Source organism: Rissa tridactyla, chromosome 1, assembly GCF_028500815.1.
Source record: "Rissa tridactyla isolate bRisTri1 chromosome 1, bRisTri1.patW.cur.20221130, whole genome shotgun sequence".
Taxonomy (NCBI): Eukaryota; Metazoa; Chordata; class Aves; order Charadriiformes; family Laridae; genus Rissa; species Rissa tridactyla.
Window position 1 is genome coordinate 150,395,236 of NC_071466.1, and position 26,148 is coordinate 150,421,383.

The following is a 26,148-nucleotide window of genomic DNA, read 5'->3' on the forward strand; positions in this document are numbered from 1 at the left end:
CCTCTGCCCTCTTTCCTCTCTCCCACACTTGCAGATCCAATGATATCTTCTTTTCTTTTTTCCTCACCTTTCCTCCTAAATTCAACAGTCTCTTGCTAAATTCCACTGCCCTTTCTCACATTTCTTTTCTCTTAGTCCTCCTCAGGAGTATGAATGTAAAGTTAAATAAAAAAACCAAATCCACACACCCCCAGACTTTGCTGATTCTTCTTTATAGCTGCTTTTGTTTGCAATCTTCCCAATTACTGCAGATTGTATATGCCACAGCAGAATTAGCCTTCCTTCCCACCCACCCCCCATTTTCTGACCATATCACAAATGAAAAAACCTACAAAAAAATGCATCCTGATTTCTGCTGAAAACTTAGACAGTAAAGATTCTAAAAGGAATGGGGTTTGGTTTTCTGTTTTTTAAGTCATGCCCACATTGTGCTATAGAACTGCTAATCAGCAATCACCACTAATTGGGTCTAGTGATAGCGTACAAGATTCTAATACTTTATTCCTAAAAATCTAAAAGCAAAATTAATATGAAAGGCACAGATAGCTCAAAGTAAATCCATTCCATTTTGTATAAGCTGTAGATTAAAACCTACCATCTACTGAAGCATTTCATAATTAGAGATTACATCCTTATTAGTTATTAAGTTGTGTCTTGCTCTCACTCTGGAGATGCGGCAGAGCAGAACATCTCACTTGTATCATGTTATCTTTTTCTAATTTACGTGAGTCACTAATGTGAAGTTAAATCTACAATAAATTCCAGTCTAAAAAACTCCCATGAAAGCCCTCATTCAGAGAGGCATCTAGCACGTACCTTGCTGGTTGCTCCCAGTCTCTGATTCCCTAATGCAGAGGACCTCTAAGCCATTTTGCAATAGGTCAATGTCAGCCTTCACGTTTGCTCTGTAAGAGCTTACTATTTTCCATGCGTCGTATTTTGTGTGTGTTTCTTGTCTTTCCAGATGTCTCTGGACAACTCTTCTGTGAGAACTCCTCCAGACAGGTTCTACAGCACAGTTTATTAATCACTGTAAGAAAGTATTCTTATCGAGGTTTTAATTAAACAAGCTCAACACTCCTGTTACAACACACTCGCGCTTCAGGTGTGATCAGAAAGATTCTATCTTGTCTAGCAGGACTCGTGACCCTAGTGCATAGGAACCCCCCATAGCATATAGCACACAGCACACCTGCGGTGACTACTGAACTGAAAGAAAAGAAAAAAACCCAGAACTGTGGGACATTGCAACATAAAGCAGATGTCGTGTTTTGTTAACACCACCAAGAGCTGAAGAATCAAACGAACCTTATTCTTCCAGTGGTTCATCACCCTGAGTGTAAAAATGTGTGTCTAATTTACTTGTCTGGCTTCAGATTCTAGCTATTAGATCGGATTTTCTCTGCTAGAATCATAGAGCCTGTTAGTAGCCAATATCTCTCCCCAAGGAGGTACCAAGATTTGATTTTTATTAAAGTCTTCTATATTGTTCATACACAGAAGATACAAGCCCTCATTCTGTTTTTCTTGTTCCTGGATATATGATTTTGCTTTTGGCTGCATTACAACAATTTATCTGAATAGACTCACTTTATTGAGTGATACAGATTGCACTATACAGCTGCCTTATCTTCATCACTGCTCACTATCCCTGCACTGTCCCGATCCCAGTATCATCTGTGCTTTTTATCTGAGTTATAAGTAGTAGCAGCTGTAGTATCTCCCAGTAGTAGCTCTCCTTTTGTTCCTCGTTTCACTTTTTCCAGAGGTTTCCAGTTCTGGCGTGTTATCGTAATAACTGTTCAAGAAAGACTAGCATTTCTGATACATGTTTCCCAAAATCACGTCCGAATTCCAGAGGGACCATCTGCTTTAAGATTACCAAACAGAACTACTGTCAGAAAGAGCCAAGCCTCCCCTGCTAACCCATTTCACTCAAATAATCCCACTGGAGCTGTGGTACTTTTCATATCGGAAAGGCGTGTTTATGGGAGTTACGGGTTACAGAAGTAGATCCACAGTATATTTTGTTGACGTTGGAATATATCCCACCATTGATTTTATGTACAAAGCTTCCAAGCTCTGCTTCTCCCATCACCCTCACTCTGTAAAAGCCTTTTTCAGTAGGGCACATGGTAAGGAGATTGCTTCTCTCCTTGCTCCAGCGTGTTATTTTTTCTTCTTTTTCTCCTGAATTATTTTGGAAATTTAAAGAGTAACAACTAAGCAAACCCCAAAACTTGTAGGTATGGGACAGGGCAGACCACAGAATTTCCACAACCACCAAGTAAGCTCAAGGAAATCTTTAAAATATCATTCTTGCAAGTGATCTGCAAGAGAGTGGATAAATGCAAATATTTGATAAGTACTTATATTTTTCCCTAAGGTTTCAAACACAATAATGAAACCGTAAGCCTGGAGAACTTGGAGCATTCCCAGTGCCAACTGGACACTCTTAACCTCTACACTTTTAACTATATAAATGTGTAGTGTATTTGCTGAGCAGATATTTATACGCACTTCCTGTTTCAATGCTAAATTTTTCGTTACTGGAAAAGAACCAGAAGCTCTCTGTTCCCTTGGGAATCATTTTCCATTAAAGAGGCTTTGGATAGACTATTTGTTTTTTCAGATTTGGAAAGAGAACCCAACGGAATGTGTATTTTGAGTATCTTTAGTCTTTTTACAATAACAGTCAAGGGCTAAATGGCTGGAAAGATTTGCAAATTTATTTTTTTCTCATCTACCTCATGACACCTGATGACGCTTTGCACCAATGGAACATGATTTCCTTAGACACGACCCTGACAGTTTTTTACTTGACCAGAAAATCAACTATAGTTGTTATAAATGAGCAGCCCCACTGACAATCTGTACAAAAAAGACCAACCATTGCATGAGTATAAAGGCTGCACACATCCCTGCCTTCTTCCTAACAGCTGGGCTCTTTCAGGGCAGGAGGGAACTCCGATAAAAGCTTCTGTTTAGCCTATCTTCTTCTAGAAAGAAAATTAATTTCATTTCAACACAGCTCATCCAGCACATCTTGTAAGCAAGCTTCCAATAAATTATATTTTTGAAGAAACATGATATGAACAATCATGCTGAGTGCCTGGGTACCTTACCATTAGCGTATTCTGCCACGAGTGAAATTAGTGGATATAAGACAACCAAGTACAGAGCGAAAGACTAGCTGCTTCTTTTTATTATTGCCTTGGGCTTGCCAACAATCAAAAATCATTGCAGAAAGAATTGAAAAGCTAAAAACCCTAGGAAGGATGGCAATGAATCAGCAATCTCAAATAACTTTGCAGGTATTGTTTTAAGAGAATATTCCAGATCACACTTTCTTGGGTGGCCAGGATTTCAAAGGGAGGATAAACTAAAGGAAAAGAAGAGAAATGAAGATATGGGCTGGTGATTTAAGCATCCCCATCTGGACCAATATTCTGTCTTTGCTTACTTGAGTACAGATCCAGAGTAAACTGAGTTTTAAAACATGCATCTGGATTTCTACCAGTGAAAGCAAAAAAAGAATGTCTGCTTTTAGTGAGGTGTGACTTCTGAAGAACTCTGACTCCACACCCAAAATGCCACTTCACTTGAACTGGTTCATGATTTTAGTGGTACTTTTAATAACAGCACTACCTTCAGCTGGCTCAGAGTGGCCATTTTCACATTTAAAAATCTGTACGCATTGTATATCAATCATTTGCTGCACCCTTTTTGCTTTAGATTTTCTTTACCCTGCCAGTCACCATTATGCAACTTCTCAACAGCTAGGGAGAAGAAAAAAACGTGAAGGAATGAAAGCCTCAGATAATATTGGCACGTTTTTAGCTGAGTGTAAAATTTGACCAACAATGGAAGGTTCTGCATTTAGAATTGGTAAATTGCTTCAGAAGTAAAGCAGTCATGTCCTATGCAACCATAGCCATGTCTGTTTAAGTATACACATTGTAATAAACTCTTTTCTCTCTGGGGGACCTGCCTGACATTATATTGCTGTTTCATAGCACTACAGGTTTCACTCTTTCAGCACAATGTTGAAAACAACCTTATTGAACAAGCGTGCTTCAGAGGTTACTGCACCATGACAAACTGAGTGAATTCAGTGCTGATGAAAGATGTTGGATAGACGAACCTGAAGACGAAGTCCTCTATTTAGAAAAAGTTATGGCAGAGGCTAAGCAATGCAGGTTTCATTACGCTTCCCTAAAGAAAAAACTAAATCCTGAGCTATAATTATAGAATTGTTAGGGTTGGAAAGGACCTTAAAGATCATCTAGTTCCAACCCCCCCTGCCATGGCCAGGGACATCTCCCACTAGATCAGGTTGCTCAGAGTCCTGTCCAGCCTGGCCTTAAAAACTTCCAGGGATGGGGCTTCCACCACCTCTCTGGGCAACCTGTTCCAGTGTCTCACCACCCTCACGGTGAAGAGCTTCTTCCTAACGTCCAGTCTGAATCATCCCATCTCTAGTTTTAATTTACTAATGATTAGAATTACTCTAAATGGGTGTAGTGGAAGAATATGTCCTAAGAACTCAATTGAAAAGCATTTCCTGAATATTGCAGAAATATATTCCTTTGCATTCCTTAAATCACTGCGAAGCTGTCAGACAGCAACAACTTTTGGTAATTTCTCTGACATCAGCTGGATCTGACCTTACAATTCTGCATCACACTGTGCCATTCAGTCCCCAGAACTTCAGATCATGTAGCCTCATTCAGCAGATGTCTCTAAAAAATGAGTCATCCAAGTAGAGGTGAGGAACACAATTCAAAAGCAGTATCTAATTACAAGCTCCTGGTATGGTTTAATATCTTCTAGTTACCCAATCCAATCAAATATATTTCAAGATCAAGAGCCATCAGAAGAAAAACACCTAGCGAAGATTCAATAAAGTCTTTGGCTAGTGAAAGTTCTTAATTAAAATGTAGGAACTCTCCATGAAAAAAAAACGCTTTCACTTTATTGAACATGCTGTGCTTTATAATTGCTACTCCTGGACCTTAAGGAGTTGATCCTGCTTTAGCTGAAGTCAATAAAATACAGTACAAGACAAATCCCCCAAGCCCTTGTGAAACGGCTTTGGCATAGTCCAGTTTTGCCCCCACTGCGTAACCATTGAAAGGAAGAGGAGAAGGTTGGCTGGCATTTACCTCAAGACACAGAGAGAGCGCGCCACACCATGCCATGCAGCACTAGCTGAGTTTATGGGAGGGTGGAGAAAGCTACCCTTTATCTCCTGATAAAATCTCCCTGTAAGTAATGTCACCACTAGCTTTGGATGCCCCCTGCCCCGAAAAAATGAATGGGTACATGTTGATTTAATTCAGATACATTTTCCAAGTCATATGCATGGCTTTCTCCTCTTGCATGGCGGAGAAAATTTCACAGTGATCAATGTCATTTTATGTGCAATCTTTGCCCCCCAATATCTGACTGAACCTAAGTGGATAAAAGAAGACTTTTCTAGGGAAAAATGAAACCTTTTATCGGCCCAACATGCATAGCCATGGTGGGTAAGCATGCGGGAGAGAAAACAAACAAACAAACAAAAGACACTTTAGCAATTCTTTAAGTCACTTGTTGGGAAACTTGCAGCAAAGAAGGCGCTTTAACTTATGGCCTTTCTCCCCAGCAGATTTCCAAAAAGAGCAATTTCCTCCAATTATACAAATCATAAGATAAATTTTAAATGAAAATGTGAGAGAACTGAAAATATAGGGATTTCTACTGAGCACTGGACTTACATTGCAAAGCCACCAAAAAAAAAAAATCTATTGCCATCTTATGCCAGCTGAAGTGCTGGCCCTCAATGGTTTTCAATTCTGTACAGCTGCCTCCACCCTGCAGCCAACAGCTGCATTTTCAACTGCATCCCTTATCAGCTTCAAACCACTGTTCACTGCCTCAAGGACAGAACACTTAAGGAGGAAAAAATAAACGTTCCTCCAACTTTTTTTTTAAAATTAAATGAAGTATTACATTCAAAAATATCTATTTTAATAGTACCAACACAAAAACACATCTTCTCAAGGTATTTTTATGAAGTAAAACCAATTCAGTTTACACCTGTGAATACAATTTGATCAATTTTTTAATACAAACTTTTATATATCACCCTACAAGGCAGTACATGCTGCTGCATGACTTATGGTCATACTTGTTTTTAAGACACTCAGCTTGATAAACTTTCACATCATAGCTCTTCCTTACATGAAGAGTGCTCAGGGTCTTTTAGAAGTCAGGCTTCTGAGAGGACAGGCAAGAGAAGTCACCAACCACCAGTGGTCCACTGTGTCTTCTTACAAGATCTAAAATGCTAACGATTTCCCAAAGCACCAAAGGGTTTCAGGAGCACAGTCTGTCTTAAAATCAGACTTTTTAAACTCCCTTTTTAAGTGTCTTGCCAACACTCATATAGGATGGCTGAGAAGTGAACTTAAATCCTCTAATTCTTTCACTACTTTGACCCAAAACTGTTCCATTTTCTGCCAATTAAGTGGTCAAAGGTACCATCCAAATTCACTTCAAAGTTACTCTTCCCTACCCTTGACAGTAGCTGTTGTAGCCCATTCTGTGCTGCCTGCATGTAATTTTCTTATAGTACCTGCAAAGTGAATTCCATCTTCCTAAAAAAAAAAAAAAGGCGATGCGTAATCATTGAGTAATCATCTTCCCATCGATACACACAACACCCAGTGTCAGACTACAAACTTTACATTAAATCTCTCTCCTAGGGAAAAAAGAGCAGGCCTTCTCATTACTGATTTGTAGGCTACATACAACAAAACAGAGATTAGGCAATTTGCTGCTACACAGACACCACTCTTCTGTCTCTGTACACCCAAAGAGTTATAATCATGCAACGGTGTGACCAGATGTATTGAGCTTCATTCCACAGGTATCACTGACAGCCAGATTTTATCCTCCCTGCTATTAGAATGAATTCTTCATGTTCCTTTCAGATGGGAGGACCAAAAGGGCAGTAAAGTATCTGTTCTAATGTCACATAGCTAATAACTCCCTGTCTCCTACCCAGAAAGCCTATTCCTTCCAGTCAAACTCTTGCATAAAAGCAAGCTCTTTGATGAGCAAACTTCAATAAAGCCACATCAGTGCAGAGAAACAAAGTGTATTTCTTTGGTGCAGGCAAAGGTCTTGGAGGCTAGACATTACCCCATTTGCCCATTTTATTATTTTTTTTTTTTTTTTTTTTTTTTTTTTTTTTTAAGGCAAATGACACTGATTAGAAACTTTAATACTTAGATTCCAAGATACTACCCATCAATGTAATTTCTATTAAAACCCCTGCTTTCATGCATCCAGAGCATTTAGGTTTGTGTAAAATAAAAAACAAACCAGATGCCCAAGAGATGTAAATCAGTAAAGACCCACTGATGCCAGCGGAGTTACAATGATTTATACAACCCAGGAGTTCAGCTTAGGGAAGCTTTCTGCATTTGGCATTCTCAGAGCACACACTATTCTCTCCCTTCCCCTCCTCAGATTCCCATCAAATGCAGCCCTGTAACAGAAGTGTTCTTTTCCTAACTTGGCTTCAAGTCATGGCTGCAGCTTTCAATAGTATATAACCTGTCAAGATAAAATATGTTTGGGGACATACAATCTCTGCTGAGCATTTTATTGACTTAACTCTACCATTTCTGAAAGACAGCCAAAATTCCTTAAGGTTTTCAAAGGACTTTGTTTTCTAAATATTATCCATGGACAGATATAAGAACACAAAAATCCTTAGTTGTTTGTGTAGTTTGACTTATGTGCCATGCATTGCCCATCATGATATATTAATTTTCTTTTGCAAGCAAACAAAACAAATCTCAGCTACAAGTTGTTTGGCGTTAGGGGCCATATACAATGCAGAGTATCCTGGGAACCATTCGAAGCAGGAATTCTGCCCACGTAATGTCTGCAGGTCATTTAAAAACTACAATTTTCCTTCTTAAAAAAAAAGAAAGGCAACGTAAAGCAAAACAAAAACACACACCCACAAAGTTTAGGCCTCTGCTGCAGCTTTTCTTTCCAGATGCTGCATGAGAGGCAGGGGAGTTACGATCAAGATACAATGCCACAAAACATTCCCAGTAACATCGCACAGGAGGAAAATGACTCTTGGAAAACCCAGAATATGTGAGTACAAGAACGAGGCCACCTCTCAGCAAGGTCCCATGTGTACTCTCTGTCTGCTAACTCCCCACAGAGTAGCCCGAAGAGAGATAAGCCACACATACCTCAACTCCAATGCACCAGAGGCCAAGTTCGTCTTGGTCCTACAGCCAAGACTGGAGCAAAGACGGAGAGGCAGCAACTTATGCGCCCCAGAATCAGAGACAGAGGACCCCTAAGGGCTGTTATTGCTTACGTTACTGTCACAAAAGCCTCCTCAGGGAACAGAATTACTGTAGGGGTAGGAGGCGAACAGGCTGCAACTCCTTGCAGACATGCCTCAGTATGGGCCACACAGCAGAAATGATGCTTCCCCCTCCTGAGGGACGATTACACATCTGCCCACAGGAGTACAAGTGCTAAGATTACAGCTGTTTCTTGCAGTAGTGTGAAATGCATAGGAACTCCCTCTGAGTCTTCTCTTCCTGTAGCCATCACACCTCAGCTGGGCCTGGCTGTAATACCAAGATCCTTGAATGTTTTAAATCTGACATTGTTTTTCTAAGGGGAGCAGGGGGGCAGGCAGTACTTTAATTGATCAACGAAGTAACTTAGTTATTTTATTAGTACTCTTGTCCTGTAACCTGCACTGGCTACTCAAGATAGTGATTCCTAAATGTTAAGTCTCCCAGAGTGCAATTCTAAAAAAAAAAAAATAAAAAATCCAGTGCTCTAGAAGTTGAGACTGAATTTGTAAACCTAATAATTTGCTCCAATTGTTTGGATTGGTGACCCAAAAGTGAGTTGGTCTACATTACTTCAACAACACACATTCTTTGCAAAGGGGAATTTAAAACTGCTGAAAAGGAGGAATTAGAAACCTGCAAGATCAAAGAACAGGAACGGAAAAAGCTGAGTAGTTGATGATAGCCTTATCTAGCCGCTAGTTCTTGTAGGCATCACTTTAGTTAACAATATCACAATGCACTTGTCACTTCCAGGGCACCTTTCATTAAAAGGACCTCTAAACACTTTGTAGATACTAATTAAGTCTCAAGTCACAACATTCCTGTGAGAAACAGGATTTCTAGCTGTTGAAATTTCCAAAAGATCAGGAAATAAGTACGCTTTTGTAGCAGACGAATAAGGTCCCACCCACAATAGGAAATGACACCAAGGTTTGTTGGGGAAAATCTGGAGAATAATGGAGAGAGCTACACCCGTGCAAGCAGTGCTTTGTGCCAGTGGTCTGACCAGAGATCTTCCGCAGCCTTCCATGAGCTTACCGTTATCACCGTAGCAATCACTGACCAACACTGAAGCGCTTTGCTGCAGTCAGCCCTTTACCCCTGTGCTACTGCAGAAACCTGAAATATTTGTTTTATAGATAAAGTAAACAAGACAAGGCCAAAAAAAGTCTGCTAAAGCAAAACCAAAGCAGCACCAGAAATGGAGTGCAACAGAGTCCCATCTCCTGCTCTAGGGTAGCACACTACCACCTTGAAAGAGGTCAGTGACAGCTTTCAGATGCCTTAGGTGTTCTTGAAGATTTTATCAAGTGTTCAATTTTGAAGCAGTTCGCCTAGTTACAATTTTACCAGAGCTTTTGAAATTAAAAAGGCTACTCTCACCAAGATGCTTTAAACAGAAGAAAATAGTGGGAAGAAATGTCAAAGGTCAGAACCGCAACTCAGTTTTAATTCACTTTAATGTACCCACAGAAGAACGCAAGGCAATAATTTCTCTCCTCCCTTCTGTCTGCATAGCTCAGCTCAAGCCATCACCTCTGTCTTCTGACACTAGTCAGCTATAAGAAACAGGTATCTCAACGTTAAACCTGGCCAGCTGTAATACATTTGCTAAAGTAATTACATTTATTTTTACAGATTACATGTGCTTAGGTTTCACTTACTGATGTACTAGAAAATCAGAGGTTTCAATTTTGCAGATAAAGTTCAGCACTGTTATAATCAAAGACAGCATCCAGTGCTTAAAGCTGCTAACCATACGCACATTTTAAAAAAAGCCATACTCTAGCTAGCATGTACTACAGGCTCTATATTTCTTATCTGCTAGCTCAAAGTACCTTATATTCCTTTCTCTCTTTCCTCATCATATTAACAAGGCTACGATAATTAGATAGCAATTACCTAAATGTCTACATTTTGGGGCTCCTTTAAATGAAGCTTTTTCCAATCCACGTAAACCTGAGTCTACACCTGAGGTTCCGAACAAAATCTGGTACTTCTGGCAATAGAGCAGTGACTGAACTGCCTGATGGCAAAGCAGCATTCAAAAATAAATTTCAGGTCCTGTTCCCCTCAGTCACCAGTGGTGTTAGGCACTGTAAAGCCACTGACCACATTCCGATGGGTAAAAGTCAAAGCCAGGCACATGTTTCTTTGGGCGGTCTGCATCAGCTGTTAGTAGGAGAAGAAACACTAAAACAGAATTGAACAGGCATTGATGAAAACCCCCACGACAGCAAAAGAACTGCTCTTTTAGGAGAGTAACTCCAAATCCAAATTATGACAATTTAAAAGGTCCTAGAAGCACTGTATTGAGGCAATTCAGATTTTATTGTGCGCGCATCATGGACACCACAATATTGGAATGATTACTTCCAAAAACTGTTGGAAATGCCATGCCACAGTGTATAAATAGAAGAATACCTACCACTTCTGATGTGCAACACCCCTAAGAAGGTATTTCACTGTTTGTATGGATCGTCCCTGAATAATGTACTGAAGATTTTCAGAATTGATGTTTTTCTGTAGTTCTTTCTTTAGTACTCTAGTGGACACAATAGCTTGTTTTAATCTCGAGGGAGAGGGGAAACGATTGCTCTTTTTGCATCACTTCCAGAGATGTATTCTGTAGCATCACAAGTAGTTAGAAATAAGCTTCAGAGGTAAACCTGGCCTGAGATTGCTCAGGTTTCAAATGTGATAAGTGGTAAAATGCTACAGCAAAATTGCCCAAAAGCTACTTAAAAAGATTGTCCAGAAGCTTCATATTGCTGTGATATTATTAAACCAGAAGTAATATCTGAACAATAAAGCTGAAGTGAAGCAAAACACATTCAAACAAAGCAACCCAGTAAAAGAAGAAGCAATCCGGGATAGCATTGTGACTCAGTTTCATACAAACTAGCAGGTTTAAAATTTGACATCCTCTTAGTACTGCCGGCACACCCAAAAGTTTTGAACTGACACCTCTGCCTTGTTAGGAAGAAATTTGCTGAAAGCACAGCTGGCTCCCCAAAGCACTTTCTAGGGATCACTGAATTGAAAAGGTGAATGTTGAGCAGTGATTTGACTTAAGCCTTTAGATTTAATGTAACATTCTAATTCAAGATCTAATCCTCTCGAGTCGCAGCATACCATCTTACTTCTATTTAGAGTCTCCTCCATCCTTATTTGCAAAAAAACCAAAACCAAACCAAGAAAACCCTTCCTGATATCACCTAGGGAGCTTAATTCAGCTTGACAAAGCTTCATATTTGCATTGGGAATTTGCACTTAGCATTGGAAAACACAGTCAGATTTTTGCATTATGCATATTGTAGGTCATGTTAAAAGAGCATGCAATGGACTGGAACAGGATTCAGCTGATGCTATCATATAAACATTGTAAACCACTAATTGCATTTCTTTTTAATGAAGAAAAAAAATGTATAAACAATTTCCATCACAAGAATCAGTGATTTCAGCTGGCTGCAATTCTGTGACTGCCTCTCTTCATCAAGCAGCCGAGCTGGATAGCCATTACCTTCTTCATGAATACTGAATAGGGGCATTATGTCCTTACAGAAAATGCACATGGGTAAGGAAGACAGGTCTTCTTTTATGCACACAACAAGAACACCAACACAAGTGAAGTGTGTTTGTTTTCTACCACTCATGTAAACGTCAAGATGTAATTTATATTTATGATATAAATAAGACATTCCATCTCTCATCAAAATGGCCCTTCAGTTGAAGCCAGTTGCACCTGTATAAATGCAGTCACGTGTGGTAGGTAAATAAAGCTTTTTCTTCTGGTATTTCAAAGAGATATATTTATGCTCCTTGTGCAGCAGGCAGCGCCCAAAACTGTATAGGGAACACAGCTATTTCCATATAGCCTCCTGCCCTTCTCTGTCCTAGGCATGTTTCAGCATAAAATCCCAATTGTTCATTTCTGACATATGCATTTCAACTAACGCAACACTCTTAGACATGGCAAAAATGAATACAACACCATCTGACCTTCTGCATTCCCACAGCTTTCATGGCTGCACCGAAGTTCGCCAAAGAACTTAGCACCCCCTCTGCTTTCTGAAACCAGCATGACAGATGCACTGCCTACAGAGCCCATTGCTCATTTCCCGAGAATACTTCCAGGAAATTATAAAGAAAAGAATTGCTTAAAATCAGTCCAATACAATAAGTGTGGTACCAATACAAGTCCATGGATGTAGACCATCTTAGTATTCCCGGCAGCAGCAAGTATCCGGCAGCAGCAATCTGGTTCAGCATCTCTTAATCTGTGCTTTTACTGATCAAAACCAAAACTGATCGAGGGTGGCCAAATTGATCGAGAATGTTCAGCAGATGTCCAAGACATTGAATACAGGGGGGATCCCCTAACACTCCTAAATGCATTTGAAGTGCTCTTAAATTCTAATCGTTCTTCACAGACAAAAATTACCCTGCTTACTTATGTCTTTCTTTGCGGTCAATACGGTAGTCCCAGGAGCTATGTGCAAAAGGGTAATTAAATCATAGGCCTATGAATATCATGCCTTGGGATAACAGCATAGTTTAGACCTGTGTACCTTGCTGTAGGAGACAGAAGTTCTGGTCTCTGCCCCTACCTCTTTCACTGACTTTTCACACAACCCCAGTCATTTTTGTCTCAGTGAAGGGACCTACAATGTGCACAACATTATCATATACAGGTCAGGTTGAATTTGGCAAGTTGTGTTCAGCTAAAGACAGTATTAAAATCAGAATACAGGGAGATTTTCAGGGCAGAAGAAAAGCAGGAGAAAACTTTTCTGTGCTGTATTCAAACGAGAGCTCTCCCAACTCAGGTTTCTCTCAGCAGCACTTATTTCGCTTGGGAGGAAGATCCAGAGAGGACTAAAAATCTCATCGCAAATCCTCTGAGCAATAGGGCCTCTACTTCGTGTTTACCACTGTGAATCTGGCAAAGCACTGCAGCCAGCAGAAGTCATTTCGGTCTGATGGCAGAACAGCATCCTTCGGGGAAACAAGTTGGTGATCTCAGACCAATTCTGTAAGAACGCATTTCTGCATCCCCACTGGGAATAATTAGCAGTTGTATGAACCACAGGGACACTAGCTTCTGCTGCACTTTTTCTGTGGACAATTATAATTAGCTTTGGCTCAGATAGTGAACAGTGAGAAACCTCTAATAGATGGAAAAGAGACTTGTATCCCCACTCCATAAGAGCTTCCTTTTAAACAAGCAGATAGAGACATTTAAAACTTTCCCCATACTTTACTGCCTTCCCCCCCCCCCTCGACTTTGGCCTCTGGATCAACCTTAATTACCACCATTCTGCTTTCCATCAAAACCTCAAGTAAAAATAAAAGTTAACACTGCATAACTCCTTAGTTTTAAAATGTTTTCTCTCCATCAGTGGGAGTGCATCACACTGCAAACCACATCACAATGAAACTTTACGCCACGCACCTGTAAACATCCCCATTTCGAAGACTGAGCAAAGCAAAAAGCATCTGAAACCAGCATCCAACACTGATGGGAAATCCTGCTAAAATCAAGGGAGCTGTGTTAAACTCTAACCCTAAAACACATCAAAGCTCACTCTGAAGAGGCTGCAGACTCTGGTTCCAGACGGGCCTGTACCTCAGGCACTGCCATACAGGAGAGCAGCGAGCAGGATCACCAAAACACAAGAAGCAAGAAACCAAGACAACAAAGCCTCGCTCCCAGGCCTTTCTTCACTCTTAATTATCTGCCACGTCTTCAACTGCATTTCCTCATACACAGAGCAATGGCAGAGCCCATCTCACACTTGCAGGCCGTTGCTGTAGCACCCAAGTATCCTGCTTGTAAAGGAACACCTCTGCTGGGCTTCAAGAAGTTTTAAAGCTCTTCTCCCTTAAGACCAAAGCTACACTTCCAATAGAGCACAGCCACCATCCTACAATTTTGCAAGATTTAGCTAAGCCGAAGGCTGCGCTTGAAGGAGGATGCAATATTGCACAATTCTGAAGAGAGGTTTGACTCCAGAAATACACGGTTCTTATTTCACTGCTTGCTTTGATAGTTTCAAGGCAGAACATCTGCACATGTGATGCTTTTGTCTGAGCTGGCTTCACAATAGTCATCACAACCTCTCTTTTAATTTGATATGGTTGAAATTAAGAAGCAAAAAAAACCTGAAGCTCCCTGCAGAACAGTTTTACTCTGTCATATTTCTGAACCATCTCAAAGGAAACATCAGAAATGCAGTAAGAAAGAAATTCAGCCCAGCACTCAGAAAAACGAGATACTTCTTTGGCCCTCCCTGGCACATTACCCCTAAGGTTCATTTTAGATTTACACAGGTGCTATTCAAAGCAGAATTCGGCCCTTTCTCCCTGGCGGCCTGACACATTTACTGCCACATGCAGATATGCCCGTATAAGTATGTAAAGTACATTCCCCAAACTAAAACCCTCTCCCAGAGAGTCTCCCTAGGTCTCTGTCTGATTTTGGCCTCATTTACTCCCTTGCAAATGAAAAGCAGTTCCATTGAAGTCAGTGAGGTAACACTTGTATTAAACTAGCGTGAGATCATGTCAGAGCCGTGGTCCATAATAAAACCAGCTGCCGTTCACTCTTCTACAAGTTTCCATTCATTAGGGGTTTTTTTGCTTGAATTCACATGAGCAATATCCATGGGCCAAGAAACACATTTTAGAATGATAGCTATTTCCCCCTGCTAAAAACTAGAAAGTGCAGCAAACTATCCCAATCCTCACCGAAAAACTACAGCTTATTGTATTTTGTTAATAAACAGAGGTGTTTATGGACAAAACACGTGTGAATATACTTTAGGGAATCATCCTGCACTGCCTAGAGGAAAGGGACAAGATGACCTAATATGTCTTTCCCAGGTTTTCATTTTTAGTTTTGTGTTTGGTTTGGGGGGGAAAGGGGGTTGGTTGTGGCTTTCTTTTTTTAATGCCTATAGCTTCTGGTATTTAATTCTAAATCAGGGAAAAACCTTGAATGTAAAGATTTAAATTCAGCCTCAGTGACCTGTAAGCACTGAGCCAAGATCGATGAAGCTGGTTCTATGCCTGCTAATGCCAACAGCCTTTCCATCAGTGCCTTTCCATTGCCTTGAAGGGTCACAGGAGAGACAGAAATAACGTACTCAGATTATAATGTGTTTTCCAGTTCATCACACCAGTCTCCAGGCTTTCAGGACTGTATAAGTCTATTTTGTCATATAAGTCAGATGAATGGTCTGTCACCACTTCAATCTATTCATTTATAACGAAACGCATTTCCTACACATATAGTAAATTCCTTTCATTTTTATTTTTTTTTACTAAGATGAACTGATCTTTAGCAGATACAGAAGGCAATCACACCATTACTCCCTCCCCTTTTGCTAATATTAAGTTTGCTATGTACTGACTCCAAGAAAAGAGTTCACATCTATTACAGAAGATAGTGAACAGAAAGAAAAGTAATAACGATGCCTATTTTGGAAAAACGATCGGGTTGTTAGAGCAGATGGCCCAGGCATGACACACTAATTTTTTGGTTTGACAGATGAAGCAATAAATATCTTTACTGACCATTTAAGTCCTTTGTTAGACAATGGACTGAAGCTTTAAGGCAGGTCACAAACAGCACCACGGGAAAGGGCGTTGCTCTAAAAAACATTAATGCAAATAAAAAAATGTATCTTCTAAAATGATGACATTGACAGCCTTTACTGAAAGACCCCAAAGAATAAAGGGAAGGGAAACTCCCAGTCATGGCCAGTGCAGAACACCAGAGTTGAACAAGAACAACTTCTGCAAAGCTTCTCTACAGGTAGTCAGTACGAGATTGCACAACCACCAAGCTTGGCCAAAAATCACTTAAAGGAAGGGAAAGCAGGGGAAAAATGTCTCCCAAGCATGCATCATTTACACTTTCCTCTTTTAAGAGGAAAAAGAAAAACAAAGCAGTCTCACATCTTCCATTTGGGCTCAGGAAGACTGAAGATGGTAAAAATAAAAGAAATAAGTTTTTTCAACCATGCAATAAGTATTATTGCATCAAATGTGCTTATTATTCAAGGACTTTTGCCAGAGGCTCCAGATGCCATTTAAGAAGCTGATATAACGCAAAGTTTCTCACAATCCAAATTCTGGATGGAGAAATGGGAAGCAGATTAGATATATAGTTATTTTGATCCCTGGATTGGCTCTCCCTGATCATTCCAAGAGCTGGAAAACAGAAGCAGTCACATGTGTTACTGCTACATTACCCGGCTGTCGCAGCCTAACAGTGCTTCTTCTGGCTATATTAGGGTTTCTCAGTGGGCATCAGTCTTTGCACAGCTTCATGGTAACGGTCAAATGACATCTCCTCAGAAGTACTGCTGTCCAGGGATGAAAAGCAGCAACATCTCAAAGGAGGCCTAATTTACATCCTCCCTCTCTTTGACTTGAAAGATCTTGACATTCCAGATGCAGTTAAGGGAGCCAGTTTCACTTTTAGCAAAATAATAATAAAAAAACAAACCCACTTCTTCTCATTGAAGAGAGGTATCGGACAGGAAGGAGTACCAAACAGAAAGGTCAGTTTTCCTTAACGCTAGAAACAGAGGCAGCACCATGTGTCAAAAAGCAATTCTCTGCTACTGAGAAGCCAAATGACTTGAAGGCTGCCATTCAACAGCTGGCCTAAACTGCCAGGGTAAATCTGTTATCACCCCATGCCAGGTCGCCTGCAAGAAACTCTGCTTTCCTGACACGGACAAAAATTCATATTATCAGTTACCCTTGTTGAAAATTGTAGAGGCACCCAGATGTGTATGAAAATAGAAGCTGAACCACACCTCTGCTGTCACAGAGCTGTGGTCCTTCCTGGCAGGCACAACAACATTTGGGAGGAGTGGGAGGCTGGCTTCAAATCCAGCCAAGCTGTCCTGTGGCTGACTACAACATCCCTTTTAACCCTGTCAGCTTAAGTGGCCTCAAAGCATGAGTAACTGGATGGTGTGCAATGATGCGTGCAGTCTGGGAGATCAGGCTGATCAATCAGCCCTTCTGGCCACAAAGATGTGGATTTTCATCATAATTACATGGGGTAGGATCCCAGACAATCTCTAAATCTATTAACATGACACACATATTTCTAAGGTACTCAACGTAACACAAACAAACAATAAAAACTCCAGAAAGTCTCCAGCAAGCAGACATCCTTACATAGCTCCATTGCTGCAGTCGCTTAACCGTCTTTGTCCTTATGAAATAAAATGCAACTAGACCAATTAACTTTATCTCCATGATTTTGATGGCAGAGAGAGTACTGATCCCTAAACAAAATAAACTGAAACGCAAGAATGTAAACACAACTGTGCTCCAATGACTTTGCGTCTCATTGTCGTCTGTATAGGGTTTCACTGCAGAAACTGATGTGGTGGAAAAGAAAATCCCTGAGGGGTGTGTGGAGCACCTGGGACCCCCTTCTGCAACTCCCATACAAAGCACACTGCTCCTTCCTTCCCCAAAACTCATCCTTATTCATACACAAACATTTCCTATGTGCTTCACTCCTGTGGTCCCATCGCTGTTTCTGAAATACTGGCTTTAATCATTGCTTTTGTTAAAGTTAGTGCTTTATACCTGGGTGAGAATAAATTTTTTTTGTCTACTAATCCCAGCCTTTAGTCATATAAATCCACAGTAGAGGCACTGAAGACAGAGAAGCTACATTTATACGGACCGGTAGAGGAAATGTCTTTTTCTTGTTCGGGTTGTATAGGGGGAAGGAGAGGAAATAGGCTGGTGCATCTGGTTTTATGGGGGGAGGGTTAAGCGGCAAACCAAACTGACTGCAGTTTACAGGGCTCTAAATAAAGGGGGGAACAAAAATAGTTACAGGGCTTTTAATAACACGCAGTGGAGGAAACTGCACGCAAAAGTTGCTACTTTTCCTTTTTATTGTCATAAGGCATTGCTCCTTGATTGCATACTGCGTCCAGTGAATAAGCCATTTACTATTGTGGTTGGAGTGAATGAAGCTCAGACCTTTCCCATATATGGCAGGGCCTTTTAATCACCAGGGAGCAAATGAGCAGTGGAATTTTACTGGCTTTCTGGGTTTGCAGTGCCCTCTCTTGTATGAAATATCATTTCCCAGTGAATGCTCGTTACTGGGATTTTGACCCAATTTCCTGCTGCCGTCGTCCTTTAGGGGATGTGTAGAAAGCCAAACAAAAAGGGCTGGCTTCTGATTGCAAGCAGCCCACTGTGAATTCTGAGTAACTCGAGGAAATCAAACAGATTTGCACTAAGGTAACTGAGATCGGACCCAAATATTATTTTTTTAAACTAACAATACGGTTTACATCACTATACAGCTGATGAAAGCAAGATCAGATTTGGGCCAAACAATGCCCAGGTTAAAACTTCTCCCTCATTTTCACCAATGCAGCAGAAAACAGACAACTGATGTTTTAAGTTACTGGGGATAGCGGTAGGGAAATTCTCAGCTGGCCTGCTTTTGTCAGTGTAATATACATTAGCCACAGAAATGCTTGGCTCAGTATCATCTGGATTGCCTAAACACTCTTATTCATATTTACAGCAATTAAAATGCTGCACTTCAGTCTTTATAATCCAAGTTCTGTTTGAAGTGGCAAAGCAACAGCTGTGGCTTATCAGACATCTGAATGAAACCCCTCATTTTCATAGCAGGGGTGTGGCTCTGCGTATGGGGCTAAGCTGTTCCCAAAGCCAGAAAACAAAGCAAAGTCTCTCTGAGGACCCAGGGGTGCAGCACTCCAAAGCCCCCCATGAAGGGTGCTGACTAGGGGCAGCCTGCAGCACCAGCAGGTTAAGCTATGCGGGCAAGTGAGAGCTGACCAAACTCTTCCCCGGATCTCAGAGGCAAACCAAACCCGCTCCCCATTTCCACACGTTGCAGACAAGCTCTAGAAATTTCTTTTCCAAACCTACGAGCTTTAACTAGGCCGGAGCAAAGCCGAATTCTCCCGTGGCTCGGCGGCTCTTGAAGTTGCTGAGAGAAAGCAGGTTATCACTAGGTCATTAGGAAGATGCAGACAGAAAGTCCTCAGCCTTTGTTCCGTCTGCAGCTGATACCAGAAGACTGAGCAGAAATTGTACTTGGAACAAGCGGGGGTAATTAGACAGCGATGATCTGGGCTATCAAACAAGCACTGCTAGGTCCTCTAAAAAAGGTGAGGAATAAAAAAGGTCCTGCCTTTGCTTCTGGGATGAGAGAGAGGTTTTACCAGGGCGAACACTGTGGCTAAAAAATAAAAAATATTGTGGAAGTTTCACCATTACAGAGCTCACTGTCAAAGAAAAGAATGAAGTGGGAAAAGGGTAGTAACATGCCCTGTGGCGGTCACAGAAAGACAACGGGAACATCAAAGCTCTGCAAATAAGAAACAAACGAGAGCCTGATCACAGACTCCTTCACTTGAGCAGAGCTCCCTTTGATGATGACTGGAATCCAACTGGCACGAGTCTGCAGGACCAAACCTTGACTTCTGAGGGAGCACAAGAACCACTGCTCCTGCGCTCGCTCTGCAAGGGTTCATCCAGCCTCACACAGCTTCTCCCTAGCCAGAGCCAGCTGCTTTGGAGAAGGACATAAAACAAGCTGCCAACAAATCTCAGGACCTTTGTTTACAGAGCTGTCATAGGTTCAGGCTCCCTTAGCAATTTGATGAATCATGAATGCTTGTTCTCCCTCGCTCCAAGTTATTTCACTTTCAAAAGCGCATGCAGGGATTTCCATGCCCCTTCAATCTCCACATACTTGAGGAAGAATGGGAGGGTCAGTGCAGGTGGAGGGGGGTGTGCGTGCACACACACTCACGCACATATATGCACGCATATCGCACTACGTGCAATTAAATTGCCTTCCTGCATTTAGCAATTCCCCCCCCTTTCATATTTGTTGGCCTATAGTCACTCTTCCAAATAGATCCAAAACCAGAGCATTTACAGCAAAACTTTATCTCCACAAATCTATTTATAACCCTTCTGTGAGCTAAATTCCAAAGATTTTTTTTGCCATTTAAGGACATAAACCAGAAAATGTGCAAACGGGTGGGTTCCACTTTGCTTCACACCCTCCACAGCGGGTCTCAAGGGAAATGCTCTTTATTTGTATTCTGTACACAAGAGGGTGTGGAAACATGTAATGTTGTTTCCATTGCCTGAAATCTTTCCCTAATATTTTCCCCACTGCAGCCTGGCCTGGCCCCAGGAGTTACGATTTCAAGTGCTCTCATCAACATGAAACTGGACAATCAGATAAGGTTCAACAGCTTGCTCAGTAGTTTCTCTTCCAAGCTTATGACACTATCACGGGTCCGTAAGGAAAAAGCTATCATCCCATGTTGTGGTACATGCACGACAACTTCACAGGTAGGCTGTGTCTCAGACACAGCAAGCGCAGTTAAATCTGCAAGCACCCAAGAAATTCCCTCCAGATATGTCAGCTCAGCGTCACTACTGACCCTGCATCATCTTCCACCTCATTCGTTGGGTTTCTGTGGTATTATACCCAGAATCTAGAAAAAGTTAATTTCTAGTAGATTACATATCTGTGCGAACAACAACAAAAGAAAAATTATATGATCTTGCTGGGAAATCAGTCAAAAATAAGGTTTTATCCAGTGCTTAAACTTAGCATTTTGGCATTACAAATTCTTTATAAACAATAGTGAATTAAGCCCCAGCAGCCCCATGGGCTAAATACAAAAAGGCATGGATTATCCTTTACTTGAAGATACAGAAACAGACACACAGCCATTAAATGACTCACCCAGGTATTTATGACCACAGGAAAATATTCAAAGGAGAAATTACTCCAGTGCCTTCAGATATGGCCGCTTCCTTTCCTTTCTCTCTTCCCTCTGCTTCCTCAGTTATTTGCCCTCACCCCAGCAGGACTGTCCCCTCAAACACTTCTTCCTGGCTTCAACCCAAAGTCCCATGAACACTGCTATAGGCAGGATCTTCTGATCAGGATGTGCCCCTATGCTTCACGGACGGAATTTTTGCCTCTCAAGGGGCAGGGAAGGGGAAAGAGACATCAGTTAGCAGCGGTGGTTCCTGAACACAGGTGGAGGAGGTGAGTACCCCAGCTCAGAGCCCAGCAAACCCAGGCGCTGCTGTAGCTGGATGCACAGCAGTGGCTGCAAGACAGAAGCAGAAGCCAGGAGGTTTGCAAGTGAGAAAGTCCAGAAGGCTGCATTCCTCCCAGGAGCAGTCAAGTGATGCTCAAGGGAGAGGGACGCGGTGGGGACCACGCTGCTAATGCTGGTATCTGCTTGGCAGCCAGGCTGCCGGCCCCGCACCATTTATCAGCACTAAGCAGACTTACAAAGGAAAAAAAAAAAAAATGATACATGAAAAGAAGCACTTTCTTACGCAGGATGTAAACCATACAGCTAACATACCAGGGCTAGCAGCTAAGTAACGGTGTTACATGCCCTAACCTTCTTGGTTAATCAAATCTGTTTCAAGAAAAGTAGGAGCAAGCTCCCCCAGGGGTGGGAGGGATCCCAAATTACAATGTACTGAGCACCCTTCCCCGCTGGGCTAGCTGAACTGTACAAAAGCATCAGGAAAAGCAAAAAGAAATTGTTACATAGTTCAACTGTCCTATGACCTCAGTGTTTCATCCAGAAAGGTCAGATCTAATCTGATCTTCAAATGCCTTTGAGTCAAATTTCAGCCTTAGCCCAACCCTTGACAGACCATTTGGAGGCATGCTACAGCTTCCCAGCAAACACCAGCGCTGAAAGAGTCAGTGCCAGGATGTCGGCGGATGCCTTGCTTCTAGTAGAGGTGCCCCCAAAACCCATTCTCACCAGGTCGCAGGGTTTTAAACCACCCAGGAGCTACAAAAAAAAGCAGCAAACCGGCCCCTGCACATGCACATTTCTGAAGGTGAGAGCTCTAGCAAGGAAGCAGCTTTCTTGTTACAAGCTGCCAGGGGGTAGTTACAACGAAGAGACAATTTTTAAAGAATGAAAACTTGCTTTGAAGATAGACTCCCACTCTCTGCAGTCACAGGCCTGTCTGCCTCAGGCTTTGTACACCTGGAGTCCAATCCTGCAAACTCCCCATAAAGCTTCTCTCAGAGGCAAAGAAAGGTTCACAGGACTGAGCTTCCCATTCTGCCCTGTTACCTTTTTTGGTGCTTTCTGCAATACCCAGTAGAGTCCAGACAAGCACTGCAGATGGACAGCTAATGCTGCTCTCTTGGCTCTCTCTTTCTTAGGCATATATGGTTTCCTGTCCCTCTTTGTTCACACACAGCGATCAAATGCAACCAAATTGTACCCTTGGCAGATAGGAGTTAACAACTCCACTGGATCTTTAATACAAATTAAAACTCAGGCAGCCAATGGAATAGGCCTCATGTAAGCAGCTAGTGAGAAATCAAAGTATTTTAAACAGTCCCAGGGCATTCAAATCCTATTTGTCCTGCAGGAAGGAAGTCCTGCAGGCTCTCACTTTTCTGCAGTGAAAAAAGTCACCCCCATAGGCAGGGCCACTTCATCTGCATGCACGGAAGGGTGAAATGAGGAGAACTTCTAGCCAGGTTCTTGATAGACCCTCCTTGGCTTCTTTTTCTTCAATGACAGAAGTTGCCTCCTAGAAGGCAGCCAGCAAAAAAGCCTTCCTTTATTTTTCTAGTCTCACCACCTGGAATCAGTAGTGCTGTGCCCTAACCCCGTGTGGGCCTGGACAGATGCTGACCAGCATGCCTCCGTGCCACACGTGGCCCCATGAATGAGACTTTGAGGAATAAGAAATCTTCCCATCTTAATGCACTTTAACTTTCCCTCTAATGCCAGCCAGAAGAACTTGCGGCCCCTCCTTTCCTTTCAAATCACCTAGCTTTCAGTGTCACCGTCGCATTGCGTATCAGTGTTGGACAAGAAATAAAAGCGCAAGGGAAGTTACCCCTTTCTTAGGCTGCTCCATGTCAGAATAATGCCGCGAGCGTATGAAGCAGCAATTGTGGAAAATCCCGTATTCTCCTAATACATGCTTACATCACTCACTGTCAAAGCGTATTCAGAGTACACAGGACTCCCCTTGCGTCAGATCCTGCATCCGTTAATGATAGTATTGATTTCACCAAGACTAATCCTGTGAATGAAAGCTGTGGAATTGATCCTCTTTGTCATTGCATGCTGCAACAAAGAGGAGTTTTCAGGAAATGCAAGGTATTTCATTTTAGCCTCTTGTTCAGAGAGGCATCTTATCTGGTGTTTCTCCCCTGCCATCGTGATTTAGGTATTACGTTAATGTGTGCAGGTTTTATTGACTAAGATACCTGCCTATCAGAGAGCCTCCCAAAGAAAGGCAGACCTGTACTTTCTTCAAATACGTTGAGAATAGTTCGGATCCACTTTACCTTAAAGGCAGTTTAATTAAGCAAATGGACCACTTCTTGAAGCACCACTACATTTGCAATTTATGTTAAAAGAGTTCCTTTAATTGGTTTTGGTGTACGTAGTTTTAGGATCTCATTCTGTCTCACAATGGCATGAGAAAAAGGTATGAAATTTGTCTGCAGATACATATGCTCCAAGAGAACCTACTGCTACATTTAATGAGTCAGGGAAAGAATGGAGGTAGGGTCCCAGGGTTCTTTGATGGCAAATCATACAGGCACAATCATTCACAGTATGGTATCTAAAATAGACAAATTGTAATAAATACACAGTTCTCACCAAAGAAACACTCTCCCTCCTTATTTTCTTTGAGCTGCTGCCAAGGAGGGAATGTGTTATTTTCACAAATTATTCCTCTGTACGCCTTTTAGCAAGAGAAGCCTTCTCAGCTAGGCAAAATTGCATACAAACTGCATACTCTGAAAATAAACACTCCGCCGAAAATAAATACTCCACAAAAAGTAATTTTAAAACAGTTATCTTGCCCATTCTTCCAAAACAATACATGATACATGAGAAAAATCAATTATATCGCTGCAGATCTGGCCAGAGGTTAGTAGTTTGGTCAACGTCTGCTGCTCCCAAGTATCCATCTGCAGCTAACTCCATCCCTCCCCTTCATTTTCCCAGCTCTTTCCCTGAGAAATTCCCTGCTACGCCGAATATCGTGCTATCAGCAGCCAGCCTTGCACAACGCTTTCAAACTGTCCGAGCATGTCAAAGGAGCTGGGAAGGAGAGCCTGCTCGCTGGCTCTCCCCGGCAGCGCTCTGACATACACACACAGAGAGACCAAGACTTTTAAGAGCTCCAGTCCCACCCCAGCACGTTTTTTTTTCTCCCCCTTTTAACAGGAAAGGCAACTTCACAAGCAACATTCTGGCAATACGCTGCTGCGCTTGTTGAAGACAGGACAAAAACGGATGCCATCTATTGTCAACAATACTTCTATGAAAGGCTGCCATGACGGACATCTGCTTCAGCGAGTATCAGATCGGTTACATGAACCAGAGCTTTACTGTATCTGTATCAGTTACGCCAGGAGACTGCCTTTACAGTCAGGCTGCCCTAAAAGCTCAGGTATTAGGTTGCAAAATTAAAAGCAATTCACCAGCCATTACCACGCTAAAAATGTTTACATTGCAATTCCTTTTATTTTTTTTTTTTAAAAAAAGGAAAGAAAGGACAGATAGGTTATTCCTCTACTAACAGACCCACTGCAGGATCTCACATGGAGTGGGACCGGCACAGATCCTGCCCTGCACCCAGAGCCTTACCCCCACACCTCCGCATTAGGGTCTGCTGGGGTGGGCGAGCATGCACCCCCTCCACCCGCCCGGCACAGATATCTCCCTTAGTTCACCGCGAACATCTGGAAAGAGGATGGGGGGGGGGGGGGGGACGGGGGACACAAAGAGAGGAGGGGAGGAAAAATAGTATCCGACACTTTCGCACTATTTCCACGGCTCGTTAGATTTCGCATGCTGCTTAATCTCTAGCCGTAACGCAAACGCAGTCAGAGCAGCTCATTCCCAAACAAATACGTATCTTAAGCCCTTACCTCTGCGGCTGAAAAGTTTTCAACTAGTAGGAAGGAAATGAATAACTGGCTGCTTGGGCAGGAGCACAGCAAGAAAGGCACACCAGCAGCCTCACACACAGCCCTATTCAATAAAACTACGGCTTTTCCTTGGCCCCTCCCAAAAGTCAATGCTAACTGAATACATATCCCTTATGTTTACAATTGGCAGGCAGCGGTATGCATTGTCCTCAATTTATTCTAATAGGCAGCCAATGACTGCGCACAAGCCAAGGTGGGTTCAGCCTGCCTGCAGAGATGCCTGTCATTCCCTAGGCATGCTCAGGAAGCCACTCATCAGAAAACCAAGACCTAAAAAGCTCCGAAAATTCGTGCAAGCTGCCAAAACTGTCTTGCTACATGCCCTTTTTTGGTTATCCTTAGCAGGGCCTCTGAAAGTAAATCCTCTGTCAGGAACAATCATAAGAAATGTTAATCTTGGAGAAAGAGGCTGTCTTGTTGAACACAAATGGAGCTTAAAAAAGGAAATACACTGAATGGAAAGGGACACAGTAAACATATTTACTTTTTGCACCAGTTTAAAAAAAAAATCAAATAAATAATTTCACCACAGCTAAACTTCATTGTATTTTTTTTTTTTAACGAGGACCACATGTAAAAGGGAACACAAATGCTCTGCTGTGCAAACTTGATTCTGCAGAAAGAGACACACCAGTGGGAAAGGCACATGAAAGATGAGTTGGCAGCCTTCACAGCCCGTTTCCATTTCAACTAGTA

The 26,148-nt window shown here is 41.9% G+C and overlaps 1 protein-coding gene across 5 annotated transcripts in view; it reads right to left on the bottom strand.

Moving 5' to 3' along the window:
- Positions 1-25,619, bottom strand: part of CALD1 (caldesmon 1) — a 196,998-nt gene extending 171,379 nt beyond the window's left edge. For 2 of the 5 annotated variants that reach the window (XM_054196427.1, XM_054196435.1), the window contains exon 1: positions 25,393-25,619. The gene's annotated coding sequence lies outside the window, so the exon portion shown is untranslated. The remainder of the gene's footprint in view (positions 1-25,392) is intronic. The other 3 variants (XM_054196482.1, XM_054196474.1, XM_054196463.1) reach the window with 2 other exon arrangements.
- Between the last annotated feature and the right edge of the window lie 529 nt (positions 25,620-26,148).